Raw genomic sequence first — 8,751 nt, forward strand, 5'->3', positions numbered from 1 at the left:
ACCGACTGTAAACACATTAAATGGTATTTATTTGTTACAATCTTACTGGTGCAATATTTTCTGGAATAATATTAGCCATTCCTACAAAAGCTTTTAGCTGAGTTTTCAATCTGCAGTCTGCCTTTAGGTATTTTGTACAGACTGGGAGCAGGAGTCGGCCATTTGGCCATTCAAACCTGCTTTGCCATTCAACAAGATCATAGTTGATCTGTTCACGTTCCAACTTCTACATTCCCATCTAACCCCCGATAACCTTTGATTGCTTTGTCTAAAAGAATTTATCTACTCCTACTTTTAAAATATTCAGTGAACCTACCTCCGCCAACGTTTAAGGTAAAGAATGCCAAAGTTAGAAAACATTCAGAAAAAGATTTCTCCTTATCTCTCTCCTAACAGGGTGTTCCTCAAGTTTAAAATAGATCCTTCAGTTCTGGACTCACCCAACACTAAACTCATTTCCATATCCACCTTGTCAAGATCTTTCAGAACCTTATGAACTTCAATCAAATCCCATTCACTCTCTGGACTCCAGTGAAAATAAGCCCAGTCTATCCAACATATCTTCATAACACAACCAAATCATTCCGCTGAATTGCCTCCAATACATTTACATCCTTACTTTCATATTTAATTCCTTTTGTAATAAAGGATAGCATTCTATTAATGATTTTAATCATTTACTGCACCTGTATTCTAACCTCCTGTGACTCATGGACTAGAACATGTCGATCTCTCTGCACATCATATTTCTGCAAATATTCACCATTTAAATAATCATCTGCTTTTAGACTTGCTGCTAAAATGAAAAACTTCACATCTTCCCACTTTATGCTTCATATATGAGAATATTGCCCACTCACTTAACTTAGATATATTAGTTTATATCCTTCTTATAGCATCTTCACAACATACTTTGCTATGTGTATGTCTGTGTCTTCTGCAAATGCAGCCACCATGCCTTTGACCCCTACCTCTAAATAATTGAAATGAATTGTAAAACATTGAGGCCTAAGTACAGACACATATTGACTCTATTTGCCACCACCTGCCAATCTGACACAGACTCATTTGCACAACCAAAAAAAATTCCAATTATGCTACTGTATAACTCCATTTATCACGAGCTCTTAATTTGCACATTAAATTTTCATGTGGAACTTTATTAAATATATTTTGGGAATTGAAATACAGCATTCACTTTATCCACACCACTTATTGTTTCAACGAATTCCAATGAGTTGGTTAAAAACAATTTCTCTTTCACAAAACCATGCTGACTCCTCCCTATTTCCTGGGGGTGTCCAGGTGCCTATTAATCTTCTTATTGATTCTAACACCTTCCACTTGACAGAATCAAGCTAACTGAATTGGCTTTTTTAGATTTTAGATTTTTTTTTAGATTCTACATTTTATTGTCACATGTACTCAAGTACAGGGGTTCAGTGAAAAGTGTATCATGCCATCACACATGGCGCCATCTTTGGTACCAAGGTTCAAAACAAAGCTTAGGTAAAAAGTTGTATTAGAAACGAGAATGAAAAATGTAAGTGTTACTTTATAGAATAGTAGCAAAATAAAGTAATAGGTAATAGTTTACATTAAAGTCTTTCATAGTATAAGCTCGGAACAAAAAGGAATAAGTTAGATGTTCAACAGTCTTCGATGAGTCCTCAGCTTATCGTGCTCTGCTATCTGTTCTCAGTGCCGCTCCCACAGATACCGTTGCTGCTGCTGAAACCTCCAGCTCTCCGATCTCCCCATTGCCCCTGGGGAACATGCCAGGCATGATCCACTTGCATGCTGCCAAGACACTGCCATGAGCAGCTGAGAGACCAGGCCGGGACCAATCACACCACCGAGAGACCAGCCAAATACTGCTGAGAGACCAGGTTGCATGCCGCCAGCACCCGTCACAAGTTACAGAGAGACCAGATCAGGACCTGCTGAAAGAGCAAAGGGGGAGAAAAGAAAAATAAATGAAAAAAAAGAGAAAGAAACCAAAGAAGTGGAGGAGCTCTGTTTGGAGCACCCTGCTTCCTGTTTGCTATATCCCTCCGTTTCTTGATAGTGGGGTTTTATTTGCTACTTTCCAGTTTAATGAAACCTCTTCAGAATGTAACAAATTTTGGAAAATGCATTTACTACTTTAATAGCCACATCTTTAAGACCTTGAGGTGAAATCTGCCCATTAGGACCTGGAAACTTATCAACCCATGGTTTCATCAGTTTGCTTGGCAATATTTCCCTGGCAACTGTAATTATATCAATTTCATCTTTTCCTTCAAACTCCTTATTTATAGGTAGTACTGGGTATTTATTTATATTTTCCTCTATAATGAAGACATAAGCTAAATGTTGGGGTTCTGTTCGCCGAGCTGGAAGTTTTTGTTGCAAACGTTTCGTCCCCTGGCTAGGCGACATCATCAGTGCTTTGGAGCCTCCTGCGAAGCGCTTCTTTGATGTTTCTTCCGGTATTTATAGTGGTCTGTCCTTGCCGCTTCCGGGTGTCAGTTTCAGCTGTCCGCTGTAGTGGTTGGTATATTGGGTCCAGGTCGATGTGTTTGTTGATGGAGTTTGTGGATGAATGGCATGCCTCTAGGAATTCCCTGGCTGTTCTCTGTCTGGCTTGCCCTATGATAGTAGTGTTTTTCCAGTCGAATTCATGTTGCTTGTTGTCTGCGTGTGTGGCTACTAGGGATAGCTGGTCGTGTCGTTTCGTGGCTAGTTGATGTTCATGTATGCGGATTGTTAGCTGTCTTCCTGTTTGTCCTATATAGTGTTTTGTGCAGTCCTTGCATGGTATTTTGTATACTACATTAGTTTTGCTCATGTTGGGTATCGGGTCCTTTGTTCTAGTGAGTTGTTGTCTGAGCGTGGCTGTTGGTTTGTGTGCCGTTATGAGTCCTAAGGGTCGCAGTAGTCTGGCTGTCAGTTCTGAAACGCTCCTGATGTATGGTAGTGTGGCTAGTCCTTTTGGTTGTGGCATGTCCTCGTTCCGTGGTCTGTCTCTTAGGCATCTGTTGATAAAGTTGCGCGGGTATCCGTTTTTGGCGAATACCTTGTATAGGTGTTCCTCTTCCTCTTTTTGCAGTTCTGGTGTACTGTAGTGTGTTGTGGCTCGTTTGAATAGTGTCCTGATGCAGCTTCGTTTGTGTGTGTTGGGGTGGTTACTTTCATAGTTTAGGACTTGGTCTGTGTGTGTTGTTTTCCTGTGTACCCTTGTGGTGAATTCTCCGTTCGGTGTTCTCTGTACTATCATGTCTAGGAATGGGAGTTGGCTATCCTTTTCTTCTTCTCTCGTGAATCGGATTCCTGTGAGTGTGGCGTTGATGATCCGGTGTGTTTTTTCTATTTCCGTGTTTTTGATGATTACAAACGTGTCATCAACATATCTGACCCAGAGTTTGGGTTGAATTTGTGGTAGGGCTGTTTGTTCTAACCTTTGCATAACTGCTCTGCTATGAGTCCCGAGATTGGTGATCCCATGGGTGTTCCGTTGATTTGTTTGTATATCTTCACGAGAGAAGAAGAAAAGGATAGCCAACTCCCATTCCTAGACGTGATAGTACAGAGAACACCGAACGGAGAATTCACCACAAGGGTACACAGGAAAACAACACACACAGACCAAGTCCTAAACTATGAAAGTAACCATCCCAACACACACAAACGAAGCTGCATCAGGACACTAATCAAAAGAGCCACAACACACTGCAGTACACCAGAACTGCGAAAAGAGGAAGAGGAACACCTATACAAGGTATTCGCCAAAAACGGATACCCACGCAACTTTATCAACAGATGCCTAAGAGACAGACCACGGAACGAGGACGTGCCACAACCAAAAGGACTAGCCACACTACCATACATCAGGAGCGTTTCAGAACTGACAGCCAGACTACTGCGACCCTTAGGACTCATAACGGCACACAAATCAACAGCCACGCTCAGACAACAACTCACTAGAACAAAGGACCCGATACCCAACATGAGCAAAACTAATGTAGTATACAAAATACCATGCAAGGACTGCACAAAACACTATATAGGACAAACAGGAAGACAGCTAACAATCCGCACACATGAACATCAACTAGCCACGAAACGACACGACCAGCTATCCCTAGTAGCCACACACGCAGACAACAAGCAACATGAATTTGACTGGGAAAACACTACTATCATAGGGCAAGCCAGACAGAGAACAGCCAGGGAATTCCTAGAGGCATGCCATTCATCCACAAACTCCATCAACAAACACATCGACCTGGACCCAATATACCAACCACTACAGCGGACAGCTGAAACTGACACCCAGAAGCGGCAAGGACAGACCACTACAAATACCGGAAGAAACATCAAAGAAGCGCTTCGCAGGTGGCTCCAAAGCACTGATGGTGTCGCCTAGCCAGGGGACGAAACGTTTGCAACAAAAACTTCCAGCTCGGCGAACAGAACCACAACAACGAGCACCCGAGCTACAAATCTTCGCACAAACCTTGAACATAAGCTAAATATTCATTACATTTGCAATTCCTTTATTATCTATTCACCCTCCGTTCTCACCTTCTGATTCACATTCACTTAACTTAATCTTTTCCTTTTTAGATATTTATAAAAATGCTTGCTACTTGTTTTTACATTTCCAGTTAGTTTCATCGCATGCTATTCTTAATTAATCTTTTAGTCATTCACTGCCATTTGTATTTTGATTAGTCTTCTTCTTGACCACTCATCTTAGCATAATTATAAGATTTACTTCAAGTTTGAAGCTTTCCTTAGGTTCTTTAGTTAACCACATGTGGAGGGTCATCCCCTTAGAATTCTCCTTTATAATACAAATATACATATTCTGAGTATTTTGAAATAGCTCTTTCAATATCTGCCATTGCCTCTCTACCGATCTATTTCCAAGCTTAATATCTCAAATCCATTCAGCTAACTGTTTTCATATCCACACAGTTCCCTCATCTAAGGCCAAATTACTACTCTTAGATACAATATTTGCCCTATCAAACCAGATGCAAAATTCAACCATAATATGGTTGCTGTTACCTAGGTGCCACTTTTACTGAGGTCATTAATTGATCCTGTCACATTATATATTTTATGAGCTCTTCTTTGAGACTATGATGACCAATCTGTTTTTTCCAGTTTATATACGTGGCATTGTGGGTTACCCTACAGCAAGTGGACTGCAACAATTCAAGAAGGCAACTCATCATCACCTTCTCAAGGCAGCTCAGAACAGACAATAAATGTTGGACAGCCACACGTCATATACTGTCAATACTCAGAACCGAATCCATACCATTCTGCAGCTACATCTCTGGAATGGTTACCACATCATATTTGCTCACATCAATGTACGATATGAATTCACTTACATTGTTGTGAATGAACAGTCAAAAACAGACATTTTTATTATCCATGGAGTATTTCATCTTGACTGCTGGTATATTCTTAGGATTTTTTTTCTCTTTGATCCTTCCGACCATTCTCTGAGCTTCATTTTTCACATTACTACATTGTTCTCCTGCCTCAACTCCATAGCTTGGTTTGGTATATTTACTCATGCTTGATCCCTCACCCACTTCTCCATTTCCCTAATTTAGCAGCTTGCAAGAACACCCCGGCCTGCATCATTCAGGTAAAGACAATCTCATCAGTACAGATCTTACTTTTCCCAATACCTGTGTCAGTACCTCACAAACTAGAACCCACTTTCTCACACCTATCTTCAAACTATACATTCACTTCTGTAATCTTATTCAACCCTTGCCAATGTGCACATCGCTTGGGTAGTGATCCAGAACTTTGAGGTTCTATTTTTTTAAATTTAGCACTTAACTTCTCATACTCCCTCAGCAGAAACTCCTTCTCAGTTTGTCCTTGCTGTTGGTCATTGCACTACCACTAGCTCTTCTCCAGTCCAAAACAAATATCTCAAACACCAACGCTGGGCAGACAACACAGGCATCTGTGGACCCTCAATGTTTGCTGTATAGTGTCAACTTCCTCACTATATCGCCTCAAAACTTCCAAATAGCTTGTTTTTTTTTTCAAGTTCATCAATGGAATGTAGTCATCACTGGCTGGGGCAGCATTTATTTCTAGTTATCCTCAAGCAGATAGGAAGATGGTGTCAAACTGCTTTCTTGAACCACTGCAGTCCATTTGGTATAGGTTGACGCACAATGTTGTTCAGGAGAGAGTTCAAGATTTTGATGCAGCACCACTGAAGGGAGATATATTTTTAAGTATATGGTGGTCATATCATTTAACTGCTTTTGTTGTCCTTCTAGATGGAAGTAGTCATGAGTTTAGACGATAGTATGAAGGAACCTTGGTGAATTTCTCCAGGGTATTCTGTAAATTGTGCACACTACTACAAATTGGCCTCAGTGACGGGGGAGTGAATGCTGTGGTCGTAGTGCCAAATAGGCTGCTTTGCCCTAAATGGTGTCGAGTTTTTAGAGTATTGTTGGAACTGCACTCATCCAGGCAACATGGAATGTCCCATCACATTCCTGACTTATGCCTAACAGATATTGGACAGGCCTTTGAGAAATCAGGAGGTAGGTTACTTATTGCAAGATTCCTAACCTCTGACTCACATTTGCAGCCACAGTAGTTATATAGTTAGTCCATTTCTGTTTTAGTCAATGTTAATCCTTATGATATTGATAGTGAGAGATTCAACAATTGCTGAACGTAGAGACCTTGGAGTGCAGAATCATAGCTCCTTGAAAGTAGAGTCGCAAGTAGATAGGATAGTGAAGAAGGTGTTTGGTTTGCTTTCCTTTATTGGTCAGAGTATTGAGTACGGAGTTGGGAGGTCATGTTGCGACTGTACAGGACATTGATTAGGCCACTGTTGGAATATTGCTTGCAAATCTGGTCTCCTTCCTATCAGAAAGGATTCAGAAAAGATTTACAAGGATGTTGCCAGGTTTGGAAGTTTTGAGCTATAGGGAGAGGCTGAACAGCTGGGACTGTTTTCCCTGGAGCGTCAGAGGTTGAGGGATGACCTTATAGAGGTTTACAAAATTATGAGGAGCATGAATAGGTTAAATAGGCAAAGTCTTCTAACTGGAATCAGGGAGTCCAGAACTAGAGGGTTTAGGGTGAGGGGAAAGATATAAAAGAAACCTAAGGAGCAACTTTCTCACACAGAAGGTGGTATGTGTATGGAATGAGGTGCCAGAGGAAATGGTGGAGGCTGGTACAATTGCAACATTTAAGAGGCATTTGGATGGGTATATGAATTGGAGGGATATGGGCCAGGTGGGACTAGATTGGGTTGGGATATCTGGTCGGCATGGACGGGTTGGACCAAAGGGTCTGTTTCTGTGCCATACATCTCTATGACTCTGACTGTAATGTAATTGAATGGCAAAGGGCAACACTTAGAATCTCTATTGTTAGAGATGGCAATTACCAGGATATTGTGCAGGTCTTGCTGTATTTTTTATGTTTATCTTGAATGGCTTCCTGTACCACAGTACCACGAGCAGTCAACCAGCATGGCCCTCACTTCATCCAGAAAAGACGAGAATCTTGCACTGCTGCAGTTTGAATTCCCTTACCTGCCTCACTTGATATCGCTCTCATCTGTCCCTGATCAATCAAGTCAAGAGACTTTAAAAGGGATGTGATCGCCTCTTGAACTAAAGTGTCCAGTAACAGCACCCCTCCCTGCTGCACTGCTGCTCAGCTTCTATTCTAATATCTCTGAGCCCAAAGTTTCTGCAGCTGCAAGCACACTGCACATGCAGTTGTTCTCCATCATCCTTGCATCCAGTAACTCCTACATTCTGCAATCACAATACATCCCTTTTCCTGTCATCTCTAATATCTTAACGAATCAGCAATTGCTCATTACTAATTTACAATGAATACTCTATTGGGTTCCTATAAGGTGTAATGTTCTAAGTACAGAGGTTAACTATCAAGTTTGCATGAACAGTGTAAAGAACAAATATCAAATCTGGTGCCAACGTGATCTATTGAAAAGTAGAGTTGTTCAAAATGTATATTATATAAGTAAAGATTATTGCTCAATTCAAATGGATGATCTGGCAGTGTTTTCTGAAATGTTCCAACCCAAACTGATCAATCTGAATGACCCATTTAATAAGCTTAATTGTCTGCAGGTCCTCAAAACCACTTCTCAACAGATGAGACAGTCTATCCAAACTCAGACAATAGGAAATCTCCTAGACATTATATTTAGATAGTTGATTCAACACTTCCCAGGACAAAAAGATCAGGACACCAACAAAAAACTTCAAATGTTAGAAATCTGAAAGAAAAACAAAGTGCTGGAGAAACTTAGCAGGTCTGGCAGCAACTGTAAAGAGAAAACCAGGGTTAATGTTTACTCCAGTAACACAGTTGACAAAAGGTTACTTGAGTCAAACCATCAACTCTCTACAGATGCAGCCAGATGTGCTACATTTCTCTAGTACTTCCTGATTTTGTTTTAAACGATCAGGAACCTTCTTAATATAATTAAGGAAGCCCATTAAGCAACTTAGTCCGTTTGGTAACTTCCAGTAATTTGTGAAATTGCAAGGATAACAGAACATAACATTTTATACCTAAGTGACTGGCAAGAAACAGGGACACCCAATAATATGAATCATTTGATTCTACAGATGAAACAATAATCAGGGCATTTGTCAAGATCTTATAATGGTCAACGACTAATTTAACTGCAAATTCAGACACTGATTAGTTATTGTTCGC

The sequence above is a fragment of the Hemiscyllium ocellatum genome, chromosome 8 (genome assembly GCF_020745735.1).
Source record: "Hemiscyllium ocellatum isolate sHemOce1 chromosome 8, sHemOce1.pat.X.cur, whole genome shotgun sequence".
Classification (NCBI taxonomy): Eukaryota; Metazoa; Chordata; class Chondrichthyes; order Orectolobiformes; family Hemiscylliidae; genus Hemiscyllium; species Hemiscyllium ocellatum.